The sequence below is a fragment of the Hippocampus guttulatus genome, chromosome 9, assembly GCF_054856545.1.
Source record: "Hippocampus guttulatus isolate MCC_2025c chromosome 9, RoL_Hgut_1.0, whole genome shotgun sequence".
NCBI classification, from domain to species: domain Eukaryota; kingdom Metazoa; phylum Chordata; class Actinopteri; order Syngnathiformes; family Syngnathidae; genus Hippocampus; species Hippocampus guttulatus.
In genome coordinates, this window is record NC_141269.1 from 4,925,915 (window position 1) to 4,941,997 (window position 16,083).

Below are 16,083 nucleotides of genomic sequence, written 5' to 3' on the forward strand. Positions count from 1 at the left end.
CCACCCTTGTCGGACTGATCAGGGACAACGATGAGACAGCCTACATGGAGGCGGTCCAACTCGCAGGCTAATGGCTTGGGAGGCAAATTCACACCAAGACAAAGACGATCACGGACGAGGGCCTAGCCAGGCAGCCCTAACTTGATCCATCAACATTTCCCATCAGGTGGGGAAAGCACGTCAAAGACGATCTTGCTTAGGAAACGACGGCAAGCCCAGCTCCCCCCAACACCCACTGAGGAACACCTTAAGATACACCGACGGAGAGTCTCCTCCTAACGGAGATATTTACACTGGCGGACTCCTGTGGAAAGCCATTGGAATTATTAAGGACCACTCCCACCTTGCAAGGTCACTCACGATTCCTTCCGGAGGACGGAACAGGATATGATAAACTGTCCACTTTAGTGACTGCTGCCCTTCAAAGGGTTAAAGTCTTGAACCAGAAGACTCAAAAACCTTTACCATCAAGCTGTGAAATGTGAAATCTGATGACTACCCCCCCCCCCATTTAAACATAATTGCAATTTCCCAAACAGATTAATTAAAAATGAATAGGATGCTTGACCAGACATTGATCCCAAGCTTTGTTTTGGATACGAAAACAAAAATCAAGAGCGCAGTGTAATGGAAAATTTCCAGAATAGGCTGCTGCATATAATCAGAAAATAATTCCTCAGTGGGCTCGCTCGCCAGAGTTATTCCAAATGTACGGTGTGTTTGTCATCATGACACGGCTCCATATTTAGCCGTGTGTGACAGCAACGGAGTTCGTCAACAATAGCTTGAGTTCGGCACTCCGCCTGCCGCCACTATGCAACTTCTCCTTTTCCTTGCGAGGAAATCCACTCGAAAGACAACTCGTGGGCGTTTCCAAACCGTTTAGGACGGTAATATTTGCCATAAGAACTGTCACGAGTGGATTATCATGGCGTCCTTATGAAAGGCGTTCACTCGGAAGAGATCGTGTCAGAGATGTGAACATAAAGAGATCATACGCGCCGCTTCAAAGGTAAAACATCTGTCTTGTAACTGGACGAATCCGAAAGGAGAAGGAGAAACTTCAGCAATACAACACTTATCAAGGACATAGATTTCATTTTGGGATGGAGTAATATTTGACCCGAGCTTTTCGCGGTACAAGCTGTCATGGAACCGATTATTTTGTTTGTCTTGAGTTAGCTCGAGACAGTGGCAGCAACTTTAACAACAAGCATCATTTTGCCAGGTTTTGAAGAAATTCTTCAGGAAACGAGGCCATGCAAACTAACTCTCAGTTGAAGTTTACTGTAAAACAAACTAAAACAAAGACTTCGACCTTTTGTGTTCAACCAAGCCACGTTAACTTGGTCTTCCAAAAGTCTGCTAGCTGAATGCTAACGCTGTAGATGCGCTGACAAAACTCGTATCAATGTTGTGGTGTTTCTAAACTTTTACTTGCATTTAAACAAAATCGGTGTCAAAACAAGTGGACAAAGCACACAAAAATACTTACAGGCATATATTCTTTATCCTCAGTGAAAAACATGGATACTGTATGTCCTTGCAGTTTCGTCGTGACGGATTTCTTCTGTTTTATCACCAAATCTGCGTGTAGTATGTCTATAGGTGTCATTGTGGCACACACCAGGAGCAGCACAATGCCCGTCAAGTTCTTACCACGCACAAACTGTTTGATTCTTGAAATTCTATCAAGATTACGACTGAATGTTGAATACAGTACAATACTCGATCGTGCTTGTTCTTATCATTTTTTTGCGTTGCCGTTTTTTTGGGTGGTGCCTGGAACAGATGAGGGGCTATCCTTTTTTTTCCTTTTAATGGGAGGATTTGAGTGATATGACTTACAAAAACGATCAGGGAACGATTTAACTTCATAAGTCGAGGCGCCGACGTATTGTGACTATTATTTCAGCGCAGCTCTAATCGTCATTCCTAGCAATTGCTCCTCCATATGAGCCTCTTGAGAATAATGGTGGTACTAAAGTTGGGTGGATAGTTGGATTTATGACCACTAAACATAAAAAAATGGGGGTCTGTCTGACGGTGGACCTCAGCAGCAGCACCTGCAGGAGGCCACGGCTGAGACGAGAGGTAACAGTAGCTGTCAGTGTGACAGATGGGCGCAAGCTGAGCCCAGATTTGGTTTTTATTACAACCATTGACTGCGTGTGCTCTCTTCCCATGAACTGAAGCGGGTCTTCAAGATCACCCTCGGGGGAGGGGGGGGGGGGCAAATCCAGTTGCGGGGCCCTAAAAAGTGTAAATTTGAGAACATTCCCCTTTTATCAGTTTCGAACCTCGTGGAAGTCCATTAAGTCCTTGTTGAAGACTATGAAATAACACGTGGATCATGGCAATGCTTTCGCTGTAATTGACAAGAACATCAATCAACATTTATTATAGTTTACCATTGGACTGCTTTAGTGCATCTTTGTGCCGAAAAGCCCCACTCATGTCACTCCCCCGCTGCATCTCACCAAGTCTGCACATGCGCAGTAAGATGGACGAGTCCATTGCATGAGGAGGTTTTAGACTAGAGCATTCTCACTGATCATTCAAGACCCACACTGACTATTGTGTTCCGTGATAATAAGCATTGAAGCTACAAACAGAAAGAGTACCGTAGATTCTGGTTGTTTCAACGCAAAAAAAAAAAAAAATTAAGTTTGTTTCTAGCTTTGTCGGTTCTTTAATAATCAGCAGTAGAGCATGGGTTGGTTTCACCAAAAGCATCGGTTTCTGACTAGGAAGCAGAGAAAACAAGATATTTGTGAGAAAAAAAAACTAGTCAAGCAGATGTCTAAAATGTGTTGATTGGTGACTATAAAAGAACAAAAACAAGACTGAGAAAGGGCTTTTGATAGCAGAATAATAACTAAATACGTGAATATCCAGGGATGGGGGTGGGGGGACTGACTCTTGTCAATCGGCATTGATTTGTGAAAAAAAATATGAAATTGACCAAATTTAGACATAGGAGGTTTCGGCCCGACACCAGTGACAGGCGACTACGACCGTCCGTCCTCCGTTCCCCTTCACTCATTGTACTAATCCCAAACCCGATTAATTAATTTACAAAATAGATTTCTTGACGGAAATTCTTTGATGATGATAGCACAGACGACAGTACAATAAAACTTCCCAAACTTATTTCCTTGTCCTGAATGCGTCTGTTATTTTGACATTTGAAACCTGCGGCCTTTCTAAACATGCACTCGTCTGAACATGAGTTAATCATACGAACATAAACTAATCTGACTGCTCCTTGATGGATGAAGACAGAGTTCAGGTACAAAGAGCACAGAGGGCGGGGGTGGGGGAGGGGTGTGAATTTGATCCATCAACACCAGAGCTATGAAACATTTCCACATTGTTGTGTTACACTGAAGAAGTGATTGGAACGTGTCGACTTTTCCTGAATTCACTCAACTGACCCTTTGGCGTCAAAATACACCCACAAAAGGCGGCAGGAGCAAGTTGCCAAGTGGACATCTGCAGCAAATACAATCAGAGCCCGCCCCGCCCCCCCGGGTCTAAATGTGAAACACAGGCGAAGAATGAAAAAGTGAAGATTGGAGTTGAAGGCCCATCTGCCTTGACCTCAGGATGGAAGGAGGGGCAGGGACTGGGGGGGGGGGGGGGGGGGTGAAGTGTGGATTTAAGTCTTTAGAGCAGTGGTTCTTAACCATTTTAGAGGTACCGAATCCAACCACTTAATATGCACGTTCATATTATATATATATATATATATATACTGTGTATATATATATATATATATATATATATATATATATATATATATATATATATGCATTTATTAAAAACAGAAAAAAGTAAATAAAATTTCAAGAGATAAGTATACTTTTTTTTTTTTAATTGTACGACGTACTGTCACGACAGTCACACGTTGACTACTAAGTGAACTAAATTTCCCACAGCACAGATTGGCTAGGGCAATGTCATGTGATAATCTGCAGCCAGTGATGGCCAAGCGGGCGTGTCTTAAGTAATTAACATGTTGAGTTGTGTGTCTTACCCTCCATGGCAGAGGCTCCGTCGAACCCCTAAGACCGACTCACCGAACCCCTGGGGTTCGATGGAATCCAGGTTAAGAACCACTGCTGTCGAGGGAGGCTTAAATTTTATTTTTGTCTTTTTCAGTTGCCATGGATACATTTTTTTTTCACTTTTTTTAGTTTTCATATCGCACAATGATACGAAAGCAGTCTGCCGTTTTTTGTTTGTAGCGATGGTTTTTGGGGGAGGGGATTTTTCAATGTCATCCTCTTTGTCTTATGTTGTGACATTTAAAAAAAAAACAAAAACCTGAAACTGGAGACTTGAATACAAGAATTGTGTTTCGAGACAACCCTGGGGACTCAAGCGCAAAGCCGATGAGGTGAGCCCGATCTCTATCCTGTATATCAGCGCTCGTTTAGTGAACTTGGCAGGACAAACACAAAAGAATGTCTCAGCGTTGAGTCAGCTGACCTCCCGCAGCCTTCAGGTCTTTTCCGTGCTGGTCTTCCATGTGCACAGATGTCTGCTCGCCGCGCTTCTGGCAGCCTCACTTGTCCACACCTCGCCCGTCATGTGCTTTTATTTTACGGCCGTACGTTAATGACTCTGCATGCAGTTACGATGGTCTGTTTTCACGCCATGATGTCACCAAATGATGAAGCAGATAAATGCCTCTCCTCCAACATCCCTTTTTTCCCCTCTGGAAAAAAAAACAGGTGGTAACTAATACTATGAGTGATACCAGGACTGCTCGTCCAATCAGGCGCTTCCCGGTTTGCGTTGCGTAGAAGTAGCTTCTTTTTCGACCACATCACGGTAACGCCATCTTTCTCGTGGTCTACAACTCGGAACAACAAATCCATTCTGGTTTGCTCTATTTTGTCCCTTCATGTTATTTTGATAGTAGAACTCCGCCAAAACCGCTTGCTGTTGTCACTCTGAAATCACTCTGCCGCCATCATCTCTCCTATCGGCTGTCGTTGCGTGCAGCGTACTTATTCGAGATTTTCCAATTTGGGTGCGTCGGCCACTGCCAGCCGCCGCAGCATGGCACTGCGTCCATAAGGAATGAGTTGGTTCAGCAAGTTTTAAAGCTAATAGGAGTCCATCCATCCATCCATCCATCCATTTTCCAATCAGCTTTATCCTCACAAGGGTTGTTGGGGATGCTGGAGCCTATCCTAATTGTCTTCGGGCAGTAGGCGGGGGACACCCTGAACTGGTTGCCAACCAATCGCAGTGCACACAGAAACGAACAACCATCCGCGCTCACACTCACACCTACGGACAATTTAGAATGATCAATCAGCCTGCCATGCATGTTTTTGGAATGTGGGAGGAAACCGGAGTACCCGGAGAAAACCCACGAAGGCATGGGGAGAACATGCAAACTCCACACAGGAAGGCTGGAGCCGAGATCGAACCCGCGACCTCTGCACTGTGAGGTTGACGCGCTAACCACTGGTCCACCGGGACACCCCTAGTAGGGGTCAAAAAACTCATTAAAGGTTATGGGTTCAGATTTAACCCTTTCATGCACAAATAATGATAGCCCGTCACCTGATAAGCTTTCCATTGGAGTAACCGCTGTCCCTGAAAGGGTTAAGCTAAAAAGCAAAGGACCTCAAATCCTGACGACCAAGAACGACTGCACAATCCGTCAAACCCGGCGGTTGGCTTTGAAGCTGACAAAACACGGTTGACGCCATTCGCGAGTACCTGCGATCAACCCAGAAGTGATGCAGTTTTCGTTCCGACTTGCCGGCATTGCGACGCTACGCTCCTATTTGTCTTTGCGGCTTTGATCTCCAATTTGCAGTGATTAGTCAAGGTCTTTGTCCTTTCCGCTGGAAACAATGCGTCGATCTGGAACGGTGACACGCTCACACACCCACATAGTCAGGCCTGCGAATGGGAGGATAAATAAGATGATTGAACGCAGATTCCGATTGGTGCGGCCGGATGTGCAAATGGTCTCCTAACTGCTCGTTTCCTTGATCCTTCGTCCAGTTTCCAAACACAAATAAATAATAAACCAACCTGAGAGACCCGACTTTTGGGGAATGGAGCATCACGGCAATCAGCAGGAAAAACAGGCCATGGGAATAATTTGGGTCCCTGAATCGAGAACTCACATGAAGCCCCCCCCCCCCCTCGCCCCTTTCAATTTCATGGCACAAATTCAAGTTCTGGGTTTTTTGCAATAAAATAAAGTTGCTTGGAGGAAAGACAAGGCGTTCGTGAATATCATATTTCAACTTCTTGTGAGAGGATGGCCGCAGACGGCCCGCTACATTATTCGGTATTGGTTGCATTCATTTCAAAAAGTTGATGAATTTTAAAGTGGCCCTTTCATCCTTACATTTTTCTGCATGCGGCCCTCAAATGGAAAAGTTTGGACACCCCTGCCCTAAGCAAATACTCAGGGGTTTGTCCTTGAGTCATGTACAACTGTCACTTGTTCCGCCTGTACTTCATATCGATTGCTTTGCGGGGCCGCAAAAAGAAGTTCTTTTATTCATGACGAATGTTTTAACCCTTTGAGGGACAGCGGTCACTACAGTTGACAGCTTATCATGTGATCAGGTTACATGGTGCCATCATTTATTCTGCCAAATAGAGTGGCCAGCACCTTAAAAAAATGTTTTTAATATAAAATATATAAATATAATATATATAAATAAAGTTCAGTTGAGCTAATAAACTCTTTTGAACAAATTATTTGGCAGACTTTATTTTATTTTTTAAGCCACATCCAAGAATGACTTGGCCGGTTTATCCTTTTTTTTTTCTTAATCAATTATAGTTGAAGCCTTCAAATAAAAAAGCTTTCCCACCCCGTCAGCTGCAGCAGGCCGCTTTTTTGGTGCTCTGCATAACCTCTCGAATAAAATCCAAATTTCAATGTCAATTCTGTCTGATTAAAAGTCATCGTTTCCAGCGATGCGTTTTCTCACTGGGCTAGTTCTGTCGCTTTATGGTTACACATTTTGCACAACACAAAAAAAACATGAACAGGCCAGCAGGTTAGGAGTTGAGGTTGCTGCTATTTGATGATTTTGAATGTGAAATCAAAAAAATAAAAAATAACGCATCTGTTTCACATAGCGGCATTATTTGGTGAAGACAAGCTGATAGAGTACACATGCAATACCCACGCCAGGACAATAGCGTGATCCAAAGTCCGATATCCTTCATGTCGCTCACTCTGATCTCATGTGAAATTCATGACGGGGATTTGGTGATATCGGGATGATCGCATTTCCCGGAATTCAAGGCCAAATTCTATCCACGCGTTGAGAAATAAAGTCTTCCAGTTTCTGCTCCTTCGGAACAATCGCCGCATTTCATGGAGTTTATAAGGAAATCCAAAACCTGAGCAAAATAAGGGGAGAGGGTGAAAATAAGAATGACTGTTGACAGATTCGATCTCTGCCAGTACCACTCAAGGCTTATTTGGAGCCAGGACAAGACGAGAGCGTATCGTTTCAGATTCTAAGTTGGTTGTGCAACACGTTGGGAAAAACATGCTCAAGTGTACCCCGGCAACAGTATCAAATGTAATGTCCCGGGGGAGTGTTTGGACTTTTATGATGTGCTGTGTTGGGATGCCAGCACGTCATAATCTGCCTCGCCGCGCTTCGCTCGCTCAAGTCAACGCCGCTGTTCGACATAAATAACCCTGACGTTTTACAGGCGAGATATACTGACGATAGCACACATTCTGACACGGAAAAATCCTGTTCTTCTGCTATGGAATTCTGTGAGAAGGTGTTGGCGATTTGAGAGAAATCAATGCGTTCGACTTGATTTTTTGGTGGATTCTGTCGACTGGACAGGCCAAGGATGCAATCAGGTCATTTTGATATTCTGATGAACTTTGATTATTATATCAGCAGATTATTTTGGACACGTAGATTGCGGACAACTGCTGTGTAGAAAAATGGTAAAACCTTGGCTCAAAAGTGCAACAAAATGAGTGGATATTTGATTTTTGCACCAATATATATATATATATACTGTGTATATATAATTTTTTTTTGGGCAACAAAAAAAATGTCACAGAATATTTAACAGTAGACATTTTCTGGTCTTTTTAGCTTGTTTAAGCCATTTTCTTGCAAGATTTGAACTGATGCACACACACACACACACACACACACACACACACAATTAAGAATTGCAATGATTCTACCAGGCAGCGTCATCACCTTTGAATGCTTTTCCGTTTTGTTGCTCCGGATTCATAGTTGACACCAACATTTACGAGCCATTAAAAAAATAGCAAGATTTTGCATGCCAATAATTATTTTCTTGTGGCAAATTTCCAAAACAAGTATGGTAAAAAATCATAGAGTTAAAATGAATTTCATTTTTCTTTTCTTTTTTTTAAATTTGTATCTCGGCGGCCCAGTGGGGCCAATGGTTGCGCTTTGACCTCACAGTGCAGAGGCGGGTTCGATTCCAGCTCCGGCCTTCCTGTGTGGAGTTTGCATGTTCTCCCCGTGCCTGCGTGGGTTTTCTCCGGGTACTACGGTTTCCTCCCACATTCCAAAAACATGCATGACAGGCTGATTGATCACTCTAAATCAGGGGTGCCCACACTTTTTGGACCGAAGATCTACTTTTCGATCAATTAACCTCCCGGGATCCACCCTTACCGGCACACGCGCGCACACGCGCACACACACGCGCACACACACACACACGCCATGATGAGAAACAGCCTGAAACTGAGGCATGCAATGCACTTTTGCAGCCTGTTAACTATCATAGCTCACACGTACCGTTTTAAAGTGCTTCCCTGGACCCTCCTAGATTCCTATTCTTTGCCCGTGCCCTCGGTGATTGTACACGAAGCAAACTCTGAATGAGAATAATGACGCTAAAAGATAGAGCGCAACAGCTCTGATCAAAAGCTGCAATTGCAGACTGCTGAGCGCTAACAACTTCCGGTGACGTAATCACGCACCATCGTAAATTCAAGATTTACCTGCTTTATTTTATTTTTAAATGTTTTTTGTGAAAATGAGACTGATAGAATGATTACGGTGCAGCGTACATTAACACAAAAAATATATATTAGTGACATGTAGAAAGACACACAAATGGTTGTTTGTTTTTTTTCTCCTCGACACTCCTCGAATCTACTTGGGATCTGTCTTAGAGCTACCGGTAGATCAGGATCGACGTAATGGGCACCCCTGCTCTAAATCGTCCGTAGGTGTGAGCGTGAGCCCGGATGGTTGTTCGTCTGTGTGTGCCCTGCGATTGGCTGGCAACCGGTTCAGGGTGTCCCCTGCCTACTGCCTGAAGACGGCTGGGATAGGCTCCAGCACCGCGCTCTCCAACCCTTGTTAGGATAAATCAGATCGGAAAATGGATGGATGCATTAGTATCTGCACTTGACCTTAACCCTTTGAGGGACAGCGGTTAAGTAAAGGGTTACCGTATTTTCACGACCATTCGGCGCACCGTATGGTTGGCCGCAGTCTCATTAATGGGTGCTATTTCTGTATTTTACACATAGACAAAACGCACTGTATTATTGGGCGCAATTTTAAAGTGGTAAAACATACGCCAGCTTAAACATACGGCATTCATGCGTGCACGCTAAAAACACGTTAGCTTGAAGCATACGGTAGCATGCCAAGACATACAGATACAAGCTAAAACATGTTTTTAAAAAGGCAACGGAAGCAAAACCGAGTTCCGTTGTATTTTATTTAGCCATCGTACAATGTACTCACGTTTTCGATCAATCATCACCCAGAAATCCATCAAAGTCCTCATGCTCTGTATCAGAATTGAACAATTGTGCAAGTACCGGTAATCCATCAAAAACGCCGTGTTCCCTCTCGTTGTCAGTCACTCTCATTGCCCTGTGGCTCCACAGAAATGATGCCGGCTTTGCCAAAAACTCGAACAACAGTGCAAGCAGACACGTTCGTCCAAGCAGCCACAATCCATTCGCAAATTGTGGCGTAACTCGCCTGGCGCTGCCTCTCACTCTTTGTAAAGTTGTGTTTGCCATCGATCATTCATTGTTGCCATGCCGTTCGCAACTTTACTTTGAACGCCCGGTCGCAACTTTGCTTTGAACGCCCGATTGATGCCGATGTCCAGCGGTTGGAGTTCTTTAGTCAAGCCTCCGGGAATAACGGCAAGCTCAGAGTTCATTTGCTTGACTTGGTTTTTCACCGCTGCTGTGAGATGGGCACGCATGCCAAAAGCATAACCGATGGCTTGAAGTTTGAACTGAGCTTCGTAGGGCGTGTCTCTTTGTAGAATTTATTTTCGGGGGTTCTTAGAAACCAAAACCGAAGTTGTTTTGCAACAATGCACATAGCCACACTCTATACAGGTGTTGGTACCTGCTTGGGGCGTCCCTTTAGCGTCCGCCCTTCACTCATTGGCGGACTTCTTCCCCGCATGCCTGTCCTCACTCACGTCTGCCTTTTCTCTCTCTCTCTCCATATATGTATATATACACGCCCACCCTTCACTGATTGGCCGACTTCTTTGCCGCATGCCTGTCCACAGTCACTTCTGCCTTTTCTCTATATATACAGCGTGTCGGCTGTCAGTCAGGTTTTGGAACTCATAAGGTGTCCTGTCGATTTTGGAGAAAATTTAAGACTTTTAATGGCGCCTTATAGTCGTGAAAATACGGTAAGTAAAGAGAGAGCGAATGCTTTTGAAACCTCCGTGGACAACAAAAAGTCTGAAATGAACGCACAGAAGCGCAGGTACAACATACAAACGGCATATGCAGGAAGGCCCTGAGAACAAGAACCCTTGAGATCGGCCAGGCAGGCTTGCTCACAACTACTCCCACATCAAATTTTCCTTTTCATTCCTATTTCAAGTGCATTTGTTGTGGCTTTCATTTTACGCAACAGAGGATGTCTCCCGCTTAATTAAGCTGCCACCTCCAACTTTAGGATGACAAAATAGGCAGCAAGGCTTTTGCAATACATAGCGAACCACATGTGAAGGCTTGTCGCCAGCAACGACACACAGCAGATGAAGAATAGTTAAAAAAAAAAGATTCCAACGTTGCTGCTGACAAGAAAAAAGGCCTCTTATATTGCAAGAATAATAGCATTTCTTTTATCTCAAATATAGGAAATATGTGTTTCATCCATCAGAGGACGAATCACGCACAAAAGACATAAAAAATTGTTGTGCGGTCGGCGCTCGACAATGTACAAAGGGCTTAATCGCACATTTTTGCAAATGATTTTATGTTGAGTGATGAACTTTTTGTTTTGAATGTTTTGCATTTAAGGAGCCCACATTAAATTGAGGAAGTGACACTTTGGGGGCCAAAATATTAAGTACACGGTTCATACACACATTGATTGATGTGAAAGACACGAAGACTGATGAGGGGGAGGAGAAAAAATTGTGTTCTGACTGCATGTGTGAGAACTCCAGATGAGCGACAGAGCAAACCACACATGTAACGTCTGTCGCAGCACAGTGACTGACTCGTGAGAAGCGGCAGGGTGCAACAGGGCAGCCAAAAAAAAAAAAAGAAAACAATAGGAATAGAGAAGAAGAAACACAAGAGGAGGCTAAGCTAACTGTTAGCTTATCGGTTAAGGACTGTACTGCAGACTATTTTCCATCAAAATTGTGGCGTTTGTGGCTTGACTGCATTCGGTGTTAACCACGCACACACACACACGGATTTGTTTTGTTTTCAAATAAATACCATATTGGCCCGAATATAAGACTGCCCTGATTATAAGACGACCCCCTCTTTTTCAAGTTTGAAAAAAGACTTTTTGAACACCAAATTATTTTTTATACTGAAAATAATTACAGTACATCTGAAACAAATGATTATAATAATATATTTGAGAGAAAAAGCATGTTATTTTGCCTCATTCAAATCTAAAGTGCAACGGCATTCGTAAATGAATGGCTTCTGGTTTTGAAATGAATAACCGACGCCGCTCGTATTAGACAAATATACAGTATACAAATTTCAGCCACAAAAGGGGCGGCGTGGGTCAGGCGGCAGGATAATGAATCCTTGGTTGCTATCGATGCCGCGTCATCAGTCGGTAAAATGAGGAGACAGTTTCAAAGTGTTTTCAGTCCCTCAAAAGCTTTGGAAAATCGCTAGCTCGGTGAAACCCCAAGCCCATTGACAAAGCTGTAATAATATTCACATAAAAATGCACATACCTGACCGGCGCATCGGGTCAGATCAAATGTTGAGCGCAGAATTCACACTGAAAGAGAAACGGAGGAAGTTATTTTCAGTGCAAACAAATTTGACATCGAGTCATTTCAGCAGGTCACTCGGATAGCCAAGAAAGTGTGAAGCCGTCTTCGGACGTGTAACCTCTCGTGGAAACTTCATGGCTGGAAAAGTCGCCGTGGCAATACATGCATGATGATCGGGTCATTAAAAAAATAAAAATGTAACCCAAATGTTTTTGGAAGAATTGTGTGGATGGGTACTGCCAAAAAGCATTTTCCACTCAAAATATCGAGCTATGCACAAAAAAGCATGTATGCGGGGCTTCCGTGGCCTCAGGTGAAAGGATCACATTTCGCCTCGTGTCAAAGCAACGGAAATGTTTTGTCGCTTTTGTTGTTGGCCCGTCCTCGCCCAAGGACAGGATGGTGTTTACTTTGTGGTGCTGACCACAGATATTTAGGCTGCTTCTCGAGGTTCAATTCCGGGCCTGACAGAGGAACAAAACATGCCCCTCAACAGCTCCCTTGCGGAAGTCGGCGTGATTCCAGGGACACAAAAAAACAACAACAACAACAACAACAAAACAAAACAAAACCCCCCTCTGTGAACGACAATTAGCACCAAAAGACATTTTAGGAAATCTCACAAGTGATGAAAAGTCATTAGGTGACATAAAAAATGACCTGAGTGGTGTGTGTGTGTGTGTGTGTGTGTGTGTGTGTGTGTGTGTGTGTGTGTGTGTGTGTGTGTGTGTGTATGCGCCAAATGAGCTATTAGCACTTATTTGGACTCGGGGCTTCATTCTGCAGCTTAAGTCAGAGTACATCAACAGTCTTTTCAAGTAGCAGGCAGACCTCCGTGAAGTGCAACATCTGCTCCAAAGGCTTCGCACGGCGTCACATCTGCGCCGCGGTCTGCTGTCCGATGCTCGCTTTTTGTCGTGTTTTTCTTAAGAGCGGCACAACACTTTGACTTCCATTACCGTCAAGTAAAACTGAGATTTTTGGGGGAGGGAAAAAAAAAAGAAAAACAAAGGCATTTCTGTTGTTTATTTGTGGTGGTGGTGGTGGGGGGGGGGGGGGGGGTATAAAAGTATGTAAATATTTTTATTAGAATAATAATAATAATAACAATAACACATCTGCAGATACATCATACGGAAGAGGATTAGGGCCAAAGAAGAAGAAAAAAAAAACAAGGTTGGCAAGATTCTCACTTTTATCTCAGAATTCAGACCTTAAAGTCCAAATTCTGAGAATAAAGTCAGAATTCTGACTTTAAAGTTTATTCTCAGACTTCTGACTTTAAAGTCCGGATTCTAACTTGAATGTGAGAGTTCTGGCTTTAAAGTCAAAATTCTGACAATAAAGTCAACTTTAAACAGTTCTGAATTCTGACTTCTGAGAATAAAGTCCGAGTTTGGGCTTTAAAATCAGATTTCTCAGAATAAACTCAGAATCCTGAGATAAAAGTGAGACTCTTGCTTTTTTTTTCTTCATTGGCCCAAAATCCTCTTGTATAATCGTGTCATTTAACATAAATCCTTTTTTTTTTAAATCTAAAACCCGATCAAGTTACATTGGTTGTTTATCTGATGAAAATAATGAAATAAAAATAAATTGTGATAAATAATTACTGTCTAATGGAGAGCATGTGTTCCTCATGTGCTGTTTTTATTCATCCAAAAAAAAAAAAAAAAAGACAAACATTGAATTCTATATTTGGTACAATTTTATTACTGCGTGATATGACTCTTCATTAAAAATAATCATAATGATTTCTATTGTGATTGTTATCATCGGTTGTATTTTTGCATTGCTGATGGAGAAGCGGGAGCAAAATTTAAGATGTTTTGATGACGTGGTTTTCCTGCTGCTGGTAAAGCATTAGACCGGGCGTCACCAAACTTTTTGAAGCCGAGAGTAACTTCTGTCTGGGGAACGGATAAATGCAAAGGCCTACCGGTTTGATATGCGCTTGGGAAATTATAAATGTGTCCAAATTACAACACCTGACCTTTTTCATCGATGTGCGTAGTTTTATATTGGGCAAAATATCGGCGTCAAATATCGGCCGATTCTTTTTATTTATTCTTGAACACACTAAATACAAGGGAAATGACGTTCGACCCCACCCTCTAACTTTTCTCCATTTTCCTCTCTGCTGTAAAGTTAAACAAATACGAAAGGACAAAGTATTGTACAAAAGAGTCAAATGGTGTGTCTGCAGTTCAAATCATTATTGTTGTAAGTGTGATTGATTGATTGTTATGAATATATCGCCCGATTCCATCGGTTATTGGAATTTTACTCTGCCAAACATCGGAATCAGCGTCAGGCGAAAAGAAAAATCCCCATCGATATGTCACAATTAGGTATTCATTTAGGTGAGGACACTGATCACGTGAATTATTTTTTTCCAGGACAATTAGGGATCGGATAAATATATATATGATCCAGCATGATTTTATTTCTATAAACATCTGCCTGTGCTCACATATTCAAACGATCAGGACTACAACCTTCCTGGGAAATCACAATTGTCCCATCAGAGGTGAGCTATTTTTAGAACAGGACCGCGGCCTACTCAGACGGCCCTTCGTGACTCCTGCATTCGACGGTTTTGTCTTTGTTGCTAAACATGAGACTTAAACGAGCGGCCATTAGTCACGTAAATCACACTGTTAAGAAAAAAGAACAAAAAGACCCCCAAAAAACAAAAGCAACACCCCCCCCAAAAAAAACAAGACAATTATACAAATCCAGATGATAATCGATCACAGGGAGACAGCCTCTGTGATTTGTCTTCAGAAGCCAAGCAGCCGAACATGAGTGAAATTTCGCCAGAGTCGTCGGGTCAAAGACAGGCGAACTGAAGCGGCTGATGGATGGTCCATTAAGACATTGTTTTGGCGCTCCGACGTGTATTTGCCTGTATCTAGGCTGCGAGAGCGATGGGAGTCCACAAACGGCTCCAAATTGTCTGGTCAAAAACAAATGTTCGCCGCTCATCTTATGGATTCCTTTCTTTTTTGTTATTTTTTTCCCCCAAATTATTATTGATGTTGGCTTGTTTTCCCTCACAGAACAGTAACATACCGCACTCAAACAGCATAATTTGCGCCAGACGTTGATCCTGCAAAAAAAAAAAAAAAATTATCCGGTGTTTCAATAAGACTTTCGCGCGGGCTATTCCGACTCCTTTTTGCTGCTAGAGTAAACAAAGATGCTCCGTTTAGTTCTTATTGAGTCCAGAAAGTGGCTCAGACTTCCGTCCAAGAATTAGGCAGAAAGTTATACAATTGAAAGCATGGTATTTAATAACTTTGCTTTGCAATAACGGCATTAAAATCTCACAGATGCTACGCCTGTTTATAATGAGGAGAATAGCATCTTCTATTGCACTATAATTCGGAACAACTACAACACCTCTCTTGCTGTGTTAGCATTAGCATATTTCTAGAATCCTATTGGCTGAGCAGCCAGGACACTTCTCATGTTATTCCGGTATTAGCGTGAGCGCTAACATTAGAACATTGGCTCAAGATTCATTTATATCAGACAGCAACTTGTACTATTTAAAGCACAATATGTAAAAATTGCAGTAACAGCCTAAAACTCCTGATGATGCTACGCTGGAGAATAGCATCTCGTAGTGCTCCATCATAATATTGGCAGATCAGCCAAGACACCTCCTAGGTTGTGTTAGCGTTAGCATAAGCGCAAACAATATTTTTCACAAATGCTAACGGTGAATGTTTATCATGTATATTTCGCTTCTTTAGCTACTGACTCATCTTTCGTCACTTGGGACTTTCAAGTATGCAAGGGGTTTCTGTCATT